Source organism: Colobus angolensis, unplaced genomic scaffold (genome assembly GCF_000951035.1).
Source record: "Colobus angolensis palliatus isolate OR3802 unplaced genomic scaffold, Cang.pa_1.0 Scaffold418, whole genome shotgun sequence".
In the NCBI taxonomy this organism is placed as follows: domain Eukaryota; kingdom Metazoa; phylum Chordata; class Mammalia; order Primates; family Cercopithecidae; genus Colobus; species Colobus angolensis.
Window position 1 is genome coordinate 894,353 of NW_012117577.1, and position 21,962 is coordinate 916,314.

General features: G+C 39.2%; 1 protein-coding gene across 2 annotated transcripts in view; it reads left to right on the forward strand.

The window, feature by feature from the left end:
* Positions 1-4,554: 4,554 nt before the first annotated feature.
* MCHR2 (melanin-concentrating hormone receptor 2) overlaps positions 4,555-21,962 on the forward strand; it is a 71,851-nt gene continuing 54,443 nt past the window's right edge. The window contains exon 1 of one of the 2 annotated variants that reach the window (XM_011956433.1): positions 4,555-4,627. The gene's annotated coding sequence lies outside the window, so the exon portion shown is untranslated. Of the gene's footprint in view, positions 4,867-21,962 lie in introns of both variants that reach the window. The other variant, XM_011956432.1, reaches the window with a different exon arrangement.

The following is a 21,962-nucleotide window of genomic DNA, read 5'->3' on the forward strand; positions in this document are numbered from 1 at the left end:
TATCTATTCATGTGTTTATTTTCACCACAAGATTGCAAGGTCCTCATTGGCAGGGATGATATCATCTTTGTACCCCTAGTATCTGGAGTAATACTCCAAGCATTTTATTATTGGGAATAAATGTCTTTTAAAAGTACCACTTTTAAAATAAAAGACTTTTAAAATGAAATAATTTTACTAACACTTTAGTTAATAGATAGCACCTTACCATAGATCAGCCAGTCAGGGGCAAATATAGTGGGAAGAAAGAAGTCCACCTAGAAGAAGGAAAAAGTATAAAAGGTCAACTGATTTTTCACTTTGTTTTCAGACATTCCAGGTCATAATGTTTTATGCTTACTGAGACAGCTTACATGATAAGCTGTGACCATTCCTCAAGAAGTTGGAAAGAAATAAATTCTTGTACAAACATCACTCCCAGTGGCAGTTGTTCAACATGAGCACATGTATTTGAAATGAAAGCACAGGCCAAGTCCCCTTAGGGAATATAAACAGATATCAACAATGATTCATAGTTACCAAATTAAATGAAAAAGGAGGTGTTTTCTATATGTTTCCTGCAACCCCTGTGTTTTCTTTTGTGCCTGAAAGCAGTTCCAAGCCTTGGCATTGTGACTAAGCTTAAAAAAGAGTTCTCCTGAAAGTGCTCCCCATTTCTCAATAACTAAGAGAAAAAGAGATCAGCCAGTATTTTAGGTTATTCATTCTCATTTTTAACACCAACATAGCTGCTAAGCAACTTTAATAGCAATATTAGGTTTGTTATTTGAAAAAAATGAATTTAATTAAAATTGATCAATATAATTCATTGGTCATTTATTAAAAAATTAATGTTCTTTATACCGATTATAAAATCATTCTGAAATTTGGCTAGCACTAGAAATGGAAACTAATTTTTAGTCATTTAGAAATTTAGAGCCGTACCAGACAAGTCACTGATGTGAAATTTAGCAGCCATGAGAAGGTAAATGGGAATTTACTAATAAGCAAACTTTTTGAGTCTGATTGATTGGTAAGGCTTGAAAATCATTGTCAATTGTTCTAAGAGTTCATCCAGGTTTCTTAATAACAAGTTTAGGACTTAGGCAAACTGCTCTTCCTTTTTTTTTTTAATCCAAACTGTATATTTTATATGATATTATTATAATATAAAGGTAAAAAATGAAATGAGTTTGGGAAGTAATGAATTAATGCAGTCCTTCTCAGAGCCTTTAATATATTAATGTGGGTTATGACTCTGAGAAGAGGGAGTTATATGTGGCCCAAACTCTTTTGACTATTTTATTAGTTATCTACTGCCACAATAATTCCAGATGGTAAACCACACCAAAACTCAGTGTCTCAGAACAATCATCATTTATTCTTATAGAGCTGAAGTTTGACTGGAACACTTCTGGTTCAAGCAGCAGGCCTGGGAATTTGTGTTTTCTATGCTTCTCTTATCCTCCTTGGCTTAGCAGGCTAACCAGGACACATTCTTCTTGGACAATGCCAGAGGTACAAAAGAGGTAGTGAAAATGCAGTAAGTTTCTTAAGTCCTACTACTAAAATTGTCATACTGTCTGTAATCCCTATTCAACTAGACAAAGCAAGTCACATAGCCAAGCCCAAAGTCAAGGAGTGATGAAATATGCTCCATCTGTGATGAGGCCATTGCAAGGAGTGGATCCAAGGAGGGGTTAAAGAGCTAGGACCAACAATTCTCTCTCAACAAAACTGTTTATGGATCATCTCATGGAACTAGTGCTCCACAGGACACGCTTTCAGAATCACTGCAATATCTCACTGCTTTTTATGCAATGCTTATGTTAGTGGGCACAAAATGACATCTGACTAACTTCCTGAGAATTTCCTAATTCAGGCTAATTTTCTGAGATGCTGCAGCCTGAGAGACATTTTAAAACATTATAATCTAAATGGAACCCACTACTAGATTCCTAGCAGAAATTCTTCATGTTAATAAGTCTTTAAAATCCCTTCTGTTGTCAAAACTCAATGAAAATTCGGTTCATAGAATCAATATGAACACAGTGGGTTCAGTTTAGAGAGAGATCATTTTCCTAGAGAACCTCAGTCAGGATTCTGTAAAAGATTTTGGAGGGAATCAGATCCTTTGATAGGAGTGGATGATTAAGACTAAGTTCTCAGAGACTGTACTTCGAGGAAGTGCAGAGCCAAAGACCAAGCTGGGTAGCAGATAATTGCAGAGGCAAGTAATATCCCAGCCCCCAGCCCAGGCCAGTGAGGAGCTCAAGAACAGCCTGGGTCCTCAGAAGAAAGCCATGGCAAGTCAGCACAGAGATGTTCCTGAACAATCCCTTAATGAGAAGGAATAGAGATCAGAACCCACTGCGGGCACTCCGCAGTCCATGGTATATACACGTGTGGAACACAATAAGCCTCATTCTCATCAGCATGTGGGGTCAGTCATTGCACCAATCTCTTTTTTTTATATATATAAAACCATAATTAATGAGACTCACCAAAAATCCTTAAACCAAATGAAAGCTTTTCTGATAAGCATAGTCAGAAGTCTGTAGCCATAGCAGGACAAAACCAGGTCAGCAGGAGCTCTGCCCACAAAGCCACCTCCCAACACATAAATTGCCAGTAAACTGAAGTGCTTTGTCTGACAAACTTCCCAGTTTCCAGCTGAGAAAAAAAGACAGGGACTTTACAGGGGTGGGGTTTTAACTGGGCATTCTGGCTCTCCTACCGTTATCTAAAGAATGTGATCTCATCAGAAAGCTCAAGGTCTGGGGTGAGAATTGGGTGGGATTCTATTTCTGGTTCAGCTTCTGTTTCACTGTCTATGCTTTACTGTAACTTTTAACCTCAGTTTCTTTATTAGTAAAATGGGATAACACCCATCTTGTGTACCTTCCAATTATTATAAAAATAAAGAATGTAATGATACTTTTTAAAGTATACATAAAAAGTGGCACCAAAATGTAAGATGAGGCCACATATCCTCCACTGACATCAATGGAAATTGTCAAATATAAGCAAGGATGCAATTAAGCCTCATACGCTAATGTTTTCCTAAATAGCAATCTCTAGCACAGGCTTTCTAGCCACCAATGCCCTATAAAACACAATACAATATATTGGGCTAGGAAAAAAAAATGTATTCTTCACTTTTCAATTTGGCAACAACAACAAAATGATATTTATTCATCCTTCATTGAGAGTACATAATTAGATAGAATTTGTCAACATCATCATCCTCATCATTATCAATCACTGGAACAAAGAATTGAAGTAGCAAAAACTGGCATTGCCAATATCCCTGTCTTTTTTTTTAAATAGATTGCCTACAAGTGAGAACTTCAAGACAAGCCACTCTGAGTTTTCTTTGAAATGACTTAACATTTGGTCAGGGATAGAAAAGTTGAACAGGAAAATATACTTCAAGATTTTAACTTGGAAAAAACATGAGGTGTATAAACTCATAGTGGACTGAATTTTTATACTATCAGAGAACTTGAAAAGGCTTTTCCACAAGGGTATTGTAGAGGGGGTTTAGATAATCAGACTAATAAATGGGTCAGGTGTTTCTTCTTGTTTTTCTTTCCTAAGAGATGCTTTGAAATCTCCCACTTGGAAATCCAAATTCTCTTTAATCTCCCATACTCTTATCTCCTTGGTTTTTCTGAGATATTTTAGAGATGATGTCTTTTTGCACAAACACTAGCTCTAAGGCGACTTCCAGTTCTGAAACGTATAATCATTAACTCTACACTCGCTTTAAAAATTCTGATCTGTTGAATTTTGAAATTTTAACCAATGTCACTAAACTTTCAAGTTTTTCTCATTTTCCTAACTTAATGTGAAATACAGGACACTTTGCCATGCCACTCTGACTACTCACACTATAGATGAAGGAATGATTCTGAAAAGTGCTATAATGACTATAATTATCATAGGACCACATACTGAGTACTAACTACATGCCAGGCCTGATTTGAGGGCTTTTGCATATGTCAAGCCAGTGAAGCCTCTTAGCATCCCTGGGAGGGAAGTTTTACAATTCTGGTAGTACCAAATGAGCAACTGAGGATTAGAAACATTAAAGAATCTGCCCAAGGTCATATGCCTAACAGTAAATGATAAAGCTGGGACAGAATGCCGGGCTGGTTGCCTGCCTCCAAAATCGTATGAGGCTCCCTTGGGTGGGAAGTGATCCAACTCCAGCTTCGTCCTTGTCACCTTCTTTGCTAAGGACAGCAGATTTGATCAGGGTGCAAGCACGAAGCTCAAGATCATTATAGCAGTTGTACTGGGTGGATTAAAAGTTCGTGAAAACAAAACAAGTTCCTTGGTGATATTATAGGTTTCTTCTTTCCTCTCTCCTTTCCCCCTTCCCTTCCTTTAAACCTTTGGTACATCAATAAACATTTGTTCATGTAAAAAGAAGGTCGGGTTTCTATTACTGCTTAGCTGAAAACACCTACAAATGTTCACAGGAACTTTAGAGACTACCGAAGTCAAGATAAGCACTTGAAAAGAAGAAAAAAACAAGCTCCGCGAGAGCAGAGATGCTTTCAGATTTTATTCGCGAAGGCACCCTACCCTCCTAGAAAAGAGCATGATGCACCCGATGCTCGGATTGGATGAAGTGACAAAGGTAGCCCCGCTGGTTCGGGCGTTTGGCTGTTCCTGTGTCTTGACTCCCGCTTTGGAAATAGAGGTAGGGCTGGCTCCCGACCGGTCCCAGAGACCCTCCCACTCCTCCCCCACCTTCCCGCAGCCGGGACCCGCTGCGAGCTGTTTTTGGCCACGCGCGCTTATCGGATAGACCTGCAGTCCCGCAGAGAGGAAGGCCGCCCGGGCCGCCCGCCGCGCGGGGAGGACGCGAGCACCCAGGTGAAGTCCTGCGGGCCGCCGCGAGGGGGGCCGGGCTCGGGCGTGGGCGCACCCCGGGGCCCGTGGGCTGCGCGGCGGGAACAGCCTGGCGCCAGCTCCACCAGTCGCCCCTCCCCGGGGCTGGCTCGCCGGTAGTGTCTGATTATTGGGGGAGCCCTCTCCATCCCAGAAGGTACAAAGTTTGGCTCTGTGGAAGCACCTCCGCCACGGAGCGGGGCGGGTGGGTGGCCGGCTGGTTTCAAACTCGGCAAAGAAAATGGAAACACAGGTGGGAAAAGAAAGAGGGAGTGGCTTTCCGGGAAGCAGCGGCCCGGACCGAGACCGCTGGAGCGCGCGGGGCTAGTTCATCCCGGCACTCCATGGGGACTAAAGAGGCTGAACTAAAGTGGCGAAGGCGAGGAGGCGATCACTGGCTTGTTTGCTAAGAGTTCGGGAAGGCTTTTTTGAACTAGAAAAGACAAATTCAGTTCTTCCTCCAGGTCCCCTGTACGCGCCTCTGGACGGCCTTCTGTGAAGCCCCCCTTCCCACTTAGTTAACTTAGTTAATGTTACTCCTCTGTCACGGGACTTCTGCATGGTCAGGTCATCTGAACTCCTCAATGGCCCTCGGGAAGTTACCAGCTGTCAGAGAACTGGGGAGGGGGGCAGGAGGTAGCTTAGGCCCTTTGCAACTCAGCTGGGGTTTCTGACAGCTTTTGAAAAACTCTTTCTAGAAATGTGCTTCTTGTATTTTTTTAATGAGGCTTTGCCCCAAAGCCTAATAGCTTTGTTTGACGTGGAATCTTCTTATTAAAATGGCCCTGAAGCTATCACTAAAGAATCAGGCGTGAACATATAATCGTCTGGATTTGAGAAATGCTCAGGTATTTCATAGAACTTAGCTCAGCGCAAACGCGGAGGCAGTCTGTTTTCTAACTTCTTAATATTGCATTTTTCTAATTAAATAATAACCTGTTTGTTAGTATAACTTAGTGGGTAGAGATGAGGGGGGAATACTGACTGGCTGGAAATGACTGAATTTGGTTGGCAACCCATTATATGTGTTTCATTTGGATCACAACATCCGTTTAATGTCACAATTGAATTGGCCTTTTGCAGAGCAGACATGCCCTCACTTATTGTCTTATGGCTGTGACAAAATAATTACAAGGGCAATGTTATTCGACTGTTAGCCTAACACAGACTATTAGACTGCACAAAGCATTCCAATTGCAAGAAAAAGTTGTTCAAGCCTGGGGAATAAAGTACCACCAATCACAGGCCACTGAATGTTTCTGAAATATTAATGTAGATAGTTAGACAGAGATTGAATAGGGAAGGAAAAGCCACCAGGCACTTTAAAGAGGAGCCAGGAACAATCCTACAGGTCCAAGATGCTGTGAGAGAACCAGTTTCATTTTTAGTGTCAGCCTGGCTCTCCTCAAAAACTAGAAATAGATTTTGAGGGGAGATCTGTTGTGTATACTGCTAAGTCCAGTGTCTATCTTGAGAGGCGAGCCTGTAGATTTAACCCAAGTCGTGGGCTAAATGCATAGGAGGCAGCAACTATCCTACCAGACCCCCAAACTCCCCAGCCTAGCACTTTAGTCCTAGAGGTGGATGGGCGGGGGTGAGCCTCCTCCTTCACAGGACCTTTGGATGCCCATTAGACCTGTGGTCCAGGACAGTGTCTAGTCAGAGGTCCTAGATGCCCTGCAAGGGACAGTCACAGCTCCCACTCCACAAGGGATGGAAAATGCCCCTGTGCCCTGAAGATGCCGGGATGCCTCTGCCTTCCATAGTGACACCCCCTCACCCAGCATGACTCCTCTTCCTTCAACTCAGCCGGAAGAAACCCAAGCCATCACTTATTCAGTCTCCAATTTACTCACTTCCAATCCCTTATGTATTTATTTTTAACATTCTGATTCTAAAAAGTGAAATGAAATAAATACCAGTGGGGAAAATAGAGCAAAGTTGGAAATGAGAAGAACCTTCTTCATGCCTCAGGGCTGAAGAAAAGAAAAACACTTTTGTCAAGAGCTTGCTCTGTTTTAGGCAATGTTTGGATGCTTCATTTCATTAAATCCTCACAATAACTGTGTAGAGAGTATAATTCCCACCTCACCTATGGGGAGACTGAGGCTCAGACAGGTTGGTAACTACCTAAAGTCACACTGCTAAAAACGACAGAGCTAAGATTAGGCCCAAATTTGTCAAATTCTTCTAGGAAGGCAAGTATGCTTTGCTGGTGAGGGCTGTCAGGGAAAGCCCAAGCAGCTCTGTCCTCCAGCTCCATCTGTCTTCCAGCTTCCCTGAGGAGGATGAGCTGAGGCTAAACCTGCCAGAAGTTGTGCCTGGAGAGCGTGTGTTCACCACTAAGGTCTCCTACAGAGGTCCTGGGCCCCACAGGCTGCTCTGCTCCCCTCTTTTCCCCACTCTTTATCTCCATGCCTGCACCTTCTCACTCCTCTGACCCCAAACTGTTTGATGCTACAATTCCAGAACCATTGGCAGATGCCCTTTCTCTCCCTGGGGTTACCACCCTTTCACCACATGCCTGGGTTTCTCCTTTCTGTCTCATCCCAACATTATTGGGAATGTCATAAAGACTCCTCCAAATAAAGCAGGAGATGCATATCTAAGGACATGCTAGATGTGGCTTCAAGGTCTGAAGAACCGGGGGCCTGGAGCTTCCAAGCAGCTGATGCCCTGATCAGGGTGGGAAGGAGGAGAGGTGGATGCTGAGGCCTTGGGCAGAGCCCAGTATTGGGGCTCCTCTATCTTGGTGAAGGGCAGGAAGATAAGAAAAAAAATGTAGAGAGAGACAGAGAGAAGAGGAGACAGAATTATGTAAATGGCTTTTATCCAGGGAAAAGTTTGTGATTATAGAAAAGTTTTTAAAAATTAGATTGATTGTGTAAAATTAATGCTGATGAAATGACAGTCTTTTGTAAATTCTGTATGACTTACAGCGAATTGCCATGCAGCTCAGTAACAATTGTGTATTTCATTAAATATAGTTCCAAATAAGTTCACCGTACATTTTACTTAATAAACATACATTTTTAAATCTTTCCATACTCTCAGGACTAATAAAGTTTCTCTTGAATACTAGCTTCTGGCATGATTATCAGATCATCATTGAGGTAAATGAATACATACGCACACATACAGGGTAAATAATGTGTGTATCCTATGACTCTAACATTCAGAGAGACATAGATGGAAATCACGTTTTATGAGAAAAAGTTTTATCTTTGGGATTTGTATTAAGCATGTAAAATGTTGGCAAAGTTTTTACTGTGCTGAACTCAAGTCTGATACATTTAGTATCTCATTACTCCAATTTTAATGTAGGATTGCAGAACACTGAAGTCTCATAACCTGGGTCCTGCCTTGTTCTAAATATACCTGACATCCCACACCTTCTAAATAATTGAGCTAATTCATTTACAATGCTCTGCTCAATTTCAGTAAGATGGAATTTAGTTTTTGTTTTGTTGTTTAAAGCCAATGAACTTGCACATTTACTTGGTTGAAAATGCCTTTTAATCTTAGAAATGAAAAAAAGATTATGTATTGCTACTTTAAAAATCTAGGTGAATTTTTTTCTCCAACTAAAATTCTTCAGAAATTTAAAAGAAGCTGCTGTCTTTGAGGGAGATTATTTCACAGAACACATATAAAAACATTTTTTAAATAAAAATGTTATAAAATTGTGCACTATTAAGGCATTTCATTTCATAAATTCTGCCTAAAATATTTTATATTTCCAAAAAGTGGAAGGGGAGTACAGTTTGTTCTTTATAGAGAGCCTCTATATCAGAGACATATGTAATGTTCTCAAAATATTTCTTGATTCTTTCAAGCAGCAGTGATGACTTATTAAACAAGGTCTATGTAGCTCTACAGGAGCAGTTTGGGACCCTAAAGAGAGAGGAAACATTTCAGGGGGACCATTGTTCCCATTGTCTTCTCAGGGTAGAGGTCAAAGGTCAAAACATAATTTTAGAGCCTGACACAACTGGGTTTAATTTTTGGCCCTACCACTCACTTACAGAGGAACCTGAGCAATATCCTTACCCTCTTAGCCTCAGTATTTTCTTTGGCAAAATGAAGATAATACTAGTATTTGCCTTTGATCTGACTGTGAATTTTGAATGAGGTAATGTACATAAGGTACTTAATACAGTATCTGGCACATTACAAATATTCTATAAATCTTGCTTAAAATTGGCACTTCACCTCTTTATCTTGGTTTTTATGTCTTCCTTCATGAAAATCTAGGCAATTTTTTTTTTTTAATTTGATATAGGGTCATGCTCTATCGCCCAGGCTAGAGTGCACTTGCACAGTCTTAGCACTTTGTAACCTCAAACTCCTGGGCTCAAGTGATCCTCCTAGTGGGTAGTAATTTCAAACCTGTGGTGTATTTCATATGATCTTAGACCCTCTTTCAGCCATTTGAAATGCTTGTTTTTAACCTGTTTTTAATATTTATTTTTCTCATAGGAGTCATAGGTGTTTTCAAGAGTATAACTATGTACATGCGTGTGGGTAAACATCCATTTAGCTCATGGAGACATTCAGGCTGGTCTCTTAATTGACTCATAAAGGCCTTGAGAAGCTAACATTAGTCATAAATAAATACTACCTGATGGCCATTCTGGAAGAGAAACCTAGTGTGCCATTCATTATATGGAAAAAGGTATACGCCTGCTGGTAGCAACGTATGCCCAATAACAATCAACTGTTAGAAGATGCATGTAACAAAGATGGACTGATGTGTCTTCTCATCCTCCATAGTATTTAAGAATGTTCAAAAGTGAGAGGCAGAGGGTAAAAGGAAGGTCTTTCTGTTCTATTTCTACCTATGACAAATGTTGTTGATTGATAATCTCATTTTTCCTTGCCTTGAATTTGGGTGGCTCTGAGCTTCAGGCAAGTCTGTGTTCATTTCTAGCCCCATGGGGGAGGATGAATTGAGATTATTTTAGACCAATTACTGTAATGGCAGTCCTCCTACCAATGCAATGATTGGTGTGGCAAAGAGCATGTGACACAATTCCAGTCATGATACTTGTGGGCCAGTGTGCAAAACAGGCTGCTGGGAAAGGATTGCACTTTCTTTAAAATGTCCACAAAGAAGGGATGGTCCTTTCTGGCTTTTATTGTGCTTACATGATGATAAGCATGAGCTGCTGTAATCATCTGGTATCCCTGTGGGGACCATCCTTGGAAAAGATTTGTGTGCTGAGGATAGCTGCAGTGGAAAAGAAGGAAAAGACCTGGACCCTGGTGTCACCATTAGGCCACTGAAATAAGCAATCTTGAAAGTACCACCCTATCTTCCCCTGTGAAAGTCTACCCTATGGACTTCACTGTTATGTTTAAGCTATTTAGGGCTGGTCTTCTGTAACTGACAGTTGAAGACAACCCAAATGATTTACACACCAGCCATAGAGAACCAAATCAGAAAACTCTTGCAATGAATCCATCCCTTGGGACATCAAATGAGTTAAATATTCTGCTGGAGTCTATGGCTGCCTTAGTTCCAGAGATGCAAATAATCCCTAATGATTTTTAACTTAGCCTCCTGTTTTAATGCCTTTTTGAAGAAATGACTAACCCTCTATAGACTTATTGGTCTCTTGTTTCCTTTTCTTTTCTTTCAATATTGGCCTGCCAACCTTATCAATTAAAAAAATAACCTTTTGTGCCCACATGAAAAATTTTAAAACAGTGTTTATTTTGGGGTGCTAATGAAGTGACTTCAGTCTCTTTTATGTGTTTATCCATTTATTTCAATTTTTATTGCTTCCTTTTAACTCTTAATTTCTTATATTTTGCTTACTTTTTCTGTGTATGTCTTGATCTCTTTTGCTTTCAGTGTAGTTTAAGCGTATGTGTGTATGTGTGTGTATGTAGACTTTTGGAAGAAGCATAATGTAGTGGAAAAAGCATGGAATGTTGTGTGAAACTTTGGTTTAATTCCTGACTCTGTTACCTAATTTTTGTATAGTTTTTGACAAATTCCTTAACCCAAAGTAAAAAGAATGGTGGCGAGCATGGAATATATTTAATTGTAGAACTAATCCTGAAGCAAGGGTGGGGATTTGGATGGCATACTATATGCTGTGAAAAATTTTAATTACATACCTATCCAAAACTGGAAGAGGAAGAGGGAAAGAAGGTGAAAGGTAGAGTAAATTCACTTATGGCCTTGTGTAATATATCTGAGTCAAAGGATATACTGACAAAACAAGTATTTAAAGTATAAGGATTAGCCAGGTGCAGTGGCATGTGCCTGTAATCCCAGCTACTCGGGAGGCTGAGGTAGGACAATTGCTTGAACCCAGGAGGTGGAGGTTGTGGTGAGCTGAGATCACACCACTGCACTCCAGCCTGGGCAACAGAGCAAGACGCCCTCTCAAAAAATAATACAATACAATACAATACAATACAACGTAACACAACACAGTATAAGATGTACAAAGCTAAAACTAAAAATATATTTTGTTGACCAAAATTGAGCAGTGGAGGGCCAGAGGAAAAAAGCAAGGAAGGGGAAATATACCAATGTTATCATTTCCTTTTTTTATCTTTATATATTTAGGGGTCCACGTGCAGTTATGTTACATGGATATATTTCATAGTGGTGAAGTCTGGGGCTATTAGTGTACCCATCACCCAAATAGGATATATTGTACCCAATAGGAATTATTTCATCCCTCACCTATCTCCCACCTTCCCACCTATTAGAATCTCCATGTCTATTATTCTTCTCTGTATGTCCAGGTGTACCCATTGTTTAGCTCCCACTTATAAGTGAGACTATGTGGTTTTTGACTTTCTGTTTCAAGTCATTTCAATTAGAATAATGGATTCCAGTTTCGTCTATGTTGCCATAAAAGACATTATTTCATTATCTTTTATGACTGAGTAGGATTCCATAGTATACGTATATACCACATTTTCTTTATCTGCCCATCAGTTGATGGACACTTAGGTTGACTGCATGACTTTGCTAATGTAAATAGCATTAGATAAACATGTAAGTGTAGGTGTCTTTTTGATACTTGATTTCTTTTGGGGCAAGGGGTAGATACCCAGTGGTGGGATTGCTGTATCAAAGGGTAGTTCTTTTTTTAACTCCTTGAGAAATCTTCATACTGTTTTATGCAAAGTTGTACTGATTTACATTTCCACTAACAATGTATAAGTATTTCTTTTTTCTGCATCCTTCCCAATATCTGTTGGTTTTTGACTTTTTAACAATATTCATTCTGGCTGGTGTAAGATGGTATCTCATTATGGTTTTAATTTGCATTTTTCTGATGATTAGTGATATTGAGCATTTTTTCATATGTTTTTTGGCCATTTGTATGTCTTCCTTTGAAAAATGTCTGTTCATGTCCATTGCTTGCTTTTTAATAGGGTTATTTTTGTTGTTTTTTTTTTCCTGTTGATTTGTTTCAGTTCCTTGTAGATTCTGAATATTAGCCCTTTGCCAGATGCAATGTTTGCAAATATTTTCTCCTATTCTGTAGGTTGTCTGTTTCCTCTGTTGATTATTTCTTTTGATGTACAAAAGCTTTTTAGTTTGATTAAATCCCATTTGCCTATTGTTTTTGTTGCATTTCTTTTTGAGGACTTAGTCATAAATTCTTTGCCTAGGATAGTCCAGGATAGTTTTGCCTAGGTTTTCTTCTAGGATTTTTGTAGTTTCAGCTCTTACACTTAAGTCTAACTAATTTTGCATTAACTTTTGTATATGCTGAGAGATATGGGTCCAATTCCATTCTTCTGCATATGACTATTCAATTTTCGCGGTACCACTTATTTAATAGAGTATACTTCCCTAGTGTATGTTTTTGTCAGCTTTGTCAAAGATTATTGGTTGTAGAGGTGTGTGGTTTTACTTCTGGGTTCTCTGTTCTGTTCCATTGATCTGTGTGTCTGTTTTTATGCCCATATCATGCTGTTTTGGTTATATAGCCACAGTATAATTTGAAATCAGGTAATGTGATACCTCTAGATTTATTCTTTTTTGTTTAGTATTGCTTTGGCTATTCAGACTCTTTTTTGGTTTCGTATGAATGTTAGCATTGCTTTCTCTAATTCTCTGAAGAATGATACTGGTAATTTGACAGGAATTTCATTTAATCTGTAGATTGCTTTGGGCAATTTGGTTATTTTAATGATACTGGTTCTTCCAATTCTTGAGCATAGGATGCTTTTCCATTTGTTTGTGTTATCTCTGATTTCTTTCATCAGTGTTTTGTAGTTATTTTTGTAGAGATCTTTTAACTCCTTGGTGAAATCTGTTCCTAGGTATTTTATTTTATTTTGGTAGCTATTGTAAATGGGATTGAGTTCTTGGTTTGGTTCCCAGCTTGATCATTATTGGTATAGAAATGCTACTAATTTTTGCACATTGATTATGTATTCTGAAACTTTACTGAAGTCATTTATCAAATCTAGGAGTCTCTTCAAGAAGTCCTTAGGGTTTTCTAGGCATAAGATCATATCATCAGCAAACAGAAATAATTCAACTTATTTTTTTTTTTTTTTTTCTGATTGGATGACTTTTCTTTCTTTCTCCTGACCGCTTGCCCCAGCTAGGACTTTCAGTACTATGTTTGAATAGTAGTGGTGAAAGTGAGCATCCTGGTATTGTCCCAGTTCCAAGGGGGAATGCTTTTAAACTTTCCACATTCACTATGATGTTAGCTATGGGTTTGCCATATGTAACTTTTATTATTTTGAGGTAAGTTCCTTCTAAGTCTAGTTTTTTGAGGGTTTTTATCATGAAGCGATGCTAGATTTTACTAAATGCTTTTTCTGCATCTATTGAGATGATCACAGGGTTTTTTAAAATTCTATGTATGTGGTGAGTGACATATGAAAGAACTAAAAGATAATATCTAAAGAATTAAAGTCTAAAAGTAGCATGTAAAATTAAACAAAGGTAACCTATAAAACAAAAATATACATTTTCCTAAACATTGTTAAAAAACAAAAAGACACCATGAAAAATATAGAGAAATAAATGTTTCTCTTTCATGTATAAATGTGTATATATATGTATATGTATACATGTGTATGTGCATGCATGTGTGTATAACAAGACAAAATATGAAATACTTCTGGACGTCTTTATTGTGGCAAGATAATGAATACTCTTTATGTTTAAGCCATTTGTATAGAGTTTTTTGAAACTAGCAAAGACATCCCAAATGACTCACCTGCCAGCTAAAGGATACCTAATCAGAAGCACCTTGTAAAGAGTCCAATCCTTCCTTCCAGAGCTTAAAAACAAACATATCTGTTATTATGATAGATGCAAAGGAGTTAAATTCTATCCCTATTATTGGAAAAAGAAGTTCAAATTGGTTTGTAATGGAATATCCAACCCTATGCTGTAGATAAGAAACATCCCTTAAATAAAGCAGTTCAGAAAGGTTGAAAAATAAAAATATAGGCAAAGGTGTATCAGATAAATGCAAACGTAGGCACACTTTTTAAATAACAGATGAGCATCATGTCAAGGAAGTCAAGAGAAGAGAGTGTTTCGAGGAGGAAATTTGCAATGATGTTGGATGTTGCCAGGAAACCAACTAAAATAAGGACAAAGAAGAATTACTTGTATTTAGCCAACAGTAAGATTGAGTAACCTTGAAGGTTTTATTAGAGTGGTGAGGCAAAAGCTTGAATGTGATGATTTCAATTCTTTTGGGGGGAACAATTAGGATCAGGCTTGCTTCAGAAAGTTCAGAGTAGTGGGCAGGTCCATTTAATGAAATAGTATGTATAGGGCCTAGTAAAGGAAAGATAATTGACATGCATATTCTGCTAGCTCAGATGGCTTTTTGAGACCTAATTCTACTTGTGACATCCTCTATAGACAAACATCTAAGTATGAGGACTCAGGAGTGAAAACAGTTATTTTCCAAGAGTTGTTCCTAACCCCATGGCAGGGACTGGGCACAGTGACTCGCACCTGTAATCCCAGCACTTTGGGAGGCCAAGGATAGAGGATCACTTGAGCCCAGGAGTTTGAGACCAACCTGGACAACATGGTAAAACCCTGTCTCTATAAAAATACCAAAAAAAAAAAAAGAATTAGCTGGGCATGGTCGTGCACTCTTGCAGTCCCAGCTCCTCAGGAGTCTGAGGTGAGAGGATTACTTGAGCCTGGGAAGTTGAGGCTTCAGTAAGCCATGATCGCACCACTGCATTCCAGCCAGGGCAGGAGAGCAAGACCCTGTCTCTAATAATAATAAGACAAAACAAAACAAAACAAAAAAACCAAAAACATCATGGCTGGCACCAGCCACATATACCTTAAGAAAGACCAGTCTCACCAAGACAGTGCTCTGTCTTGAGTCCCAAAGGGAGAAAGGGAGCATCTAGTGTCACTTTCCATTTGTCTCAGCATCTAATAAGTAACTTCTTTCCTTAACGTCTAATGTTTGAGTGCTCAATTTGATCAGCTTGCATCAGAGGTTTAGGGAGAAATGGAAAAAGCCACTTCCCCATCAAGAGTTCATCATCCAAATCATGGCACCCATAATAGCACCCCAATTAAAATTAGGTGTTTTTTTTTCCTAGAGAGTAGTTCTCACTCTGTTGCTGAGGCTGGAGTGCAGTGGTGCAATCTCAGCTCACTGCAACCTCCACCTCCCAGGCTCAAGCGATCCTCCTGTCTCAGCCTCCTGAGTAGCTGAGACTACAGATGGACACCACCACACCTGACTAATTGTTTTTTTTTTTTTTTTTTTGTAGAGACAGGGTTTTGCCATATTGCCCACGCTGGTCTCGAACTCCTGACCTCAAGTGATCTGGCTGCCTCAGCCTCCCAAAGGACTGGGATTACAGGCATGAGCCACTGCGCCTGGCCCCAGTTAAAGTTGTTTTATACATCAATGTTAGATTTCTGAACAGCCATCGTGAGTAGGGTTGAGGAAGGTGGGTTGATGTCAGTCATTAACTGAGGCTTAATTTAGGAGGCAGATTTGAAATGGACCACGAAAGACTGAGAAGGAATTTTGTCAAAGTGGGAGACAAGGCTGCCATAACTGCAGTGAGAACTAATGAAGGAAGCAGTGAAACTGTGTGGAGGAAACCCTGAAATTCCATCTGAATGGAACAGAGACAGGTAGGGAGCAGAGGGTTTAGGGAGATGTGAAATCAGAATCTAGAATATGGAATTAGATACAAGATACATGGGAAGTTGTCGGGAGGGATAAAGGGTTGGAGAGAAAAACCATCGCCTCAGTCGACAAGCATTGTGTTGAGCTTACACCATGTGTTTACAGTAGCTAGCAGTTTTGGGGAAGTGCATGTAAACACACAACTAATAATTATGAGGTATGTATAAAACCTGAGAGTATACAGAAAGGGGAGACTCACAGAGCTGGAATTAATCACCAACTGTTTCTTAGAGGTGAGCCATTTCTGAAAAGAAGAGCTTTCCACATCAATAAGGAAGGAAAGAGACTTTCATGCAGAGAGAACTTGAGAGAAAGCACAGCTATGAAATGAATAGTAACAGCAGTGATAACCAACACATTTCCTAGTTGCCGTGTGCCAGGTGCCTTACATCTGATTTCCTCGCAACAGCCTTATGCAATGAGTTATATTATTCCCATTAAACAGATAGGAAACTGAGGTTACAAAATACGTTAATGAATTTGACACTGTTCTCAATCCTTGTAGAGTAGAACCCGGATTCATCCCCAACATCTCCATGTTTAACCACACATACCACTTGCCAGATCCCCACAGAGAAGGAAGATTTTCCCAGAGGCCAGACTCCAGTTTTCAGGAAAACAGCTCCAGTCACAAGCCACTGTCCAGCAGTGAAACATGTTTTTTCTTATGGCCACCCTCTTCTTTGTGCTTGAAGCTCTTACCCCACAGGGAAGTGTTTAGCAGAAAACTACCAGTCAGTTTTATCTCAACTCTAATAAATCTTTTTTTGCCTTCGATCTAGAATGTTACATGATAGACATAGGATTGCTAAGTTAATGTTTGGACCACAGCATAGGACAATCTGTACTTTTAAAGTAAAAATAGTAACAATAATAATAATTAATAAATGAGCAAAAAGATTGACAGCTAGAAAAACCTCTAGGTGCTTATTTTTACTGTGGTTGATTTCTGATTGTCAAAGTAAAATGTCTCTTATTTTATAAGCATTTGACCTATTTGAAAGATATGAAGATTATCTAAGGATTTTTCCTTTGTTAAATTTGCAACCCTGCTTTGACATCTACTCAAATATGTAATAACTTTTTATCATAAAACCTGCAGCAGAAATGAATGCTAATATTTTCATGCAATCCTTCTGGGATTGCAGTGTCTGAATGGATATATCTTTTCTTTGATGTTTTTGGAGCTAGTTTCATGTAATCAGTACCTGTCAGTGAAGCACTGAATATTGGCAGAATAAAAAATTATTCCACTTTCTCATTGCTATTAAATACCTCACTCCCAGTTTTAAGTCATCCATGATTTGATTCAGCAGTGAAGATCCCAATATAGAGGGTATTTTATGTCAATGGTAGTATCTGGTCCTTGGAAAGGTTATATCTCGAAAATTTTTTTTCTCTGTCTCTGTCACTCTCCTCTCTTTCACTCACTCTCACGCACTTGCATGCATGAGCGCGCGCGCACACACACACACACGCACACACATGCTTTCACATTGAAGTTTTTCAAGTCCATCCCGTTGACTATGTGGGCAGCTCTTCCCTGCCTCTCAAAAGGCCAATGGATGAACCATAGTTCTATAGAATTATCTTGACCTCCGAAAGCTTCCCCCAGGCTCTCAGAACTGGATCCGACCAGGACATTAGCAGAAACAACTTCAGTCTCAGCCTGCCCTGACTTGGCAACCAGATGGTCCCAAGTAAGATTATTTTTCCTTAAAGTGAGCTTAGTCCAGAGTCAGTGGAGCACATTGCCTTCTTTTAAAACATCTCACTCATCCTCATAGGTGAGACTGTGATGCTGGGAACATTTATATATGTACCTGAGAATTAGTGTTTAACAAGGGCCCATAGCGGGTCGAGTAAAGTGTGCTAGTGTGCTTTTAGAATGTTTACTTTCTCATTAATTTATAGAAAAACTACAAAACAGAATAATCATCTTGTAAGTTGAAATGATCAAATTAAACAAAGATCTTTAACAAGAATGTGTCACCAAGTTCATATGAGAGTACTTTAATGCTAGCAAATTTCAACAACAAACAACTCTCTTCACCAAATAAAGGCTTGTAGATCAGTTGAGCAAAGTGTGAAGTCATTGAAAAATTTTTTTTCTTCTTAATTTAACTGTCTCTGCAAAGGAGCATATATTTTCCAAAAATTTTCTTCTTTAAACCTATTAATAGATCCCTCCTCATGGAATTCTTAAAAGGGATATAAGGTAAATCAGAATTAGATTAATTAAAGGATATTAAATTAGCAGCAATGTAAATAATCACTGTATGAATTGCTGGCAAGGATATTCTCTATAGTCAGCTTTCCCGGGCAGCTTTGCCCAAGACAAGTAGGAGGCACAAATACAAATCACATATGTAATCTTAAATTTTTTAGTAGCCACATTTAAAAGTAAAAAGAAACAGGTGAAATTAATTTTAATAATACATTTAATTTAACCTATTCTATTAAAAATTTTATTTCCATGTGTAATCAATATAAAGTAATTATTAAGGATTTATTTTACATTTTTTATACTTAGCCTTCAAAATCAAGTGCGTATTTTACACTTACTGCACACCTCAATTCAGACAAGCCACACTGCAAGTGCTCAATAGCCACATGTGGCTAGTGGCTACTGTAGTTGTAGGGAAATTCAATGAAATATGCATACTGTGCTGCTATCTTAGGTGACAGGAAAAAAAAAGATGAATAAAACATGACTCCTGCCCTCAGTGAGGGCAAAGTACAGGGATTCTTTCGGGCTGGAACAGTTTCTTTCCTTGGGTGTACAGTGCTGCTTCTATGGACCTTTCTGCCAATTAGAGACTCTCTGTGTTCCCAAGTCACTGGACTCCCATAATGTCAGAAAATGGGCATAGTGTGCTGATTTTATTAAAACAAGACACTCTACCACTATCAGCTGAAAAACTGTTTTAATAAATACACCAACCTATGATGTCTGTGAAGTAAATGATATTCCCCATCCAACCCACCTCCCTCCGTCCCACCTCCCACCACTTGGATGTGACACCTTTGAGCAGTGCACAACCTGCACCGCCATACCGGAAGACCTGTTTATTCCCTTTGCCTAGTACTGGCCATGGCACCTTTTCATTTCCCCAGTTCTTCCCCTGCCTGTACTCCAACCAACATCAGAACAGGACTGTCTAATTAAAAGCCCACTAACGATCTCACACTGACTGCGGCACAAACTGTGAAGTAGGGTACATTTTTTTGATGTCCTAGCCTTTTGTAGCCACCCCCAATGTGCTATCATCCTCTTTCAGGGAGGGCCAACAGATGAGCTGTTCTTCTAAAGAACTGTCTTGACCTCCCATAGCCTCTTCCAGACTCTATAAGATGGGCAAGTCTAGGAAATGTCCTCTTAACACAACCTGCTTTCAGAGGAGAGTCGGATGGCAGTCCTTAATTCTATGTCATGCATTGAATACAATACTTCATCATTCTCAGGGGTTTTCACATTATAAGCACCATTTCTACTATGGAGATGAAAGTCTAGATTCTCAGTTAAATTGATGTCAGATAAGTAAGAGGGGGCATCTCCCTGTAGCTGCCGAAATGCTGCTAATCAAGTGGAAACCTACCTTGCCTCTGATTGTGGCCCTGCCAGAGAGACCCATCAGCTGCACTTTCTTCCTTTGCATTCCTCTATACCTTTGCCACATGATGTCGGGATCCCTGTTTATATTGATTCTTAAAGTGTTTGTTCACCTTGCCTGCTCAGTTCGTGGGTATAATTCTTGAGTTTACCTCATATTCAAAGTATTTACATTGTTTGTACTAGTTTCCAGAAAAGTAGTGATATGGTCAAAGATTGAATATTAACATCATAAATTACACTTATTAGCTAGCAAACTTTATTATGGTTGAATTAGCTAGCAGTAGCCTTTTTTTTTTAAGTTCTAGGGTACACGTGCACAACGTGCAGGTTTGTTACATATATACACATGTGCCATGTTGGTGTGCTGCACCCATTAATTCGTCATTTACATTAGGTATATCTCCTAATGCTATCCCTCCCCCCTTCCCACAATAGGACCCGGTGTGTGATGATCCCCTTCCTGTGTCCAAGTGATCTCATTGTTCAATTCCTACCTATGACTGAGAACATGCGGTATTTGATTTTCTGTTCTTGCGATAGTTTGCTGAGAATGATGGTTTCCAGCTGCATCCATGTCCCTACAAAGGACACGAACTTATCCTTTTTAATGGCTGCATAGTATTCCATGGTGTATATGTGCCATATTTTCTTAATCCAGTATGTCACTGATGGACATTTGGGTTGAATCCAAGTCTTTGCTATCTTGAATAGTGTCACAATAAACATACGTGTGCATGCATCTTTATAGCAGCATGATGTAATCCTTTGGGTATATACCCAAATGGGATGGCTGGGTCAAATGGTATTTCTAGTTCTAGATCCTTGAGGAATCGCCACACTATTTTCCATGATGGCTGAACTAGTTTACAATCCCACCAACAGTGTAAAAGTGTTCCTATTACTCCACATCCTCTCCAGCACCTGTTGTTTCCTGATTTTTTAATGATTGCCATTCTAACTGGTGTGAGATGGTATCTCGTTGTGGTTTTGATTTGCATTTCTCTGATGGCAAGTGATGATGAGCATTTTTTCATGTGTCTGTTGGCTGTATGAATGTCTTCTTTTGGAAAGTGTCTGTTCATATCCTTTGCCCATTTTTTGATGGGGTTGTTTGTTTGTTTCTTGTAAATTTGATTGAGTTCTTTATAGGTTCTCGATATTAGCCCTTTGTCAGATGAGTAGAGTGCAAAAAGTTTCTCCCATTCTGTAGGTTGCCTGTTCACTCTGATGGTAGTTTCTTTTGCTGTGCAGAAGTTCTTTAGTTTAATTAGATCCCATTTGTCAATTTTGACTTTTGTTGCCATTGCTTTTGGTGTTTTAGACATGAAGTCCTTGCCCATGCCTATGTCCTGAATGGTATTACCTAGGTTTTCTTCTAGGGTTTTTATGGTTTTAGGTCTAACATTTAAGTCTCTAATCCATCTTGAATTAATTTTCATACAAGGAGTAAGGAAAGGATCCAGTGTCAGCTTTCTACTTATGGCTAGCCAATTTTCCCAGCACCATTTATTAAATAGGGAATCCTTTCCCCATTTCTTGTTTCTCTCAGGTTTGTCAAAGATCAGATGGCTGTAGATGTGTGGTATTATTTCTGAGGACTCTGTTCTGTTCCATTGGTCTATATCTCTGTTTTGGTACCAGTACCATGCTGTTTTGGTTACTGTAGCCTTGTAGTATAGTTTGAAGTCAGGTAGCGTGATGCCTCCAGCTTTGTTCTTTTGGCTTAGGATTGTCTTGGCATTGCGGGGTCTTTTTTGGTTTCATATGAACTTTAAAGCAGTTGTTTCCAATTCTGTGAAGAAAGTCATTGGTAGCTTAATGGGGATGGCATTGAATCTATAAATTACCTTGGATAGTACGGCCATTTTCACAATATTGATTCTTCCTATCCATGAGCATGGTATGTTCTTCCATTTGTTTGTGTCCTCTTTTATTTCACTGAGCAGTGGTTTCTAGTTCTCCTTGAAGAGGTCCTTTACATCCCTTGTAAGTTGGATTCCTAGGTATTTTATTCTCTTTGAAGCTATTGTGAATGGAAGTTCATTCAGGATTTGGCTCTGTTACTGCTGTATAAGAATGCCTGTGATTTTTGCACATTGATTTTGTATCCTGAGATTTTGCTGAAGTTGCTTATCAGCTTAAGTAGATTTTGGGCTGAGACAATGGAGTTTTCTAAATATACAATCTTGTCATCTGCAAACAGGGACAATTTGACTTCATCTTTTCCTAACTGAATACCCTTTATTTCTTTCTCTTGCCTGATTGCCCTAGCCAGAACTTCC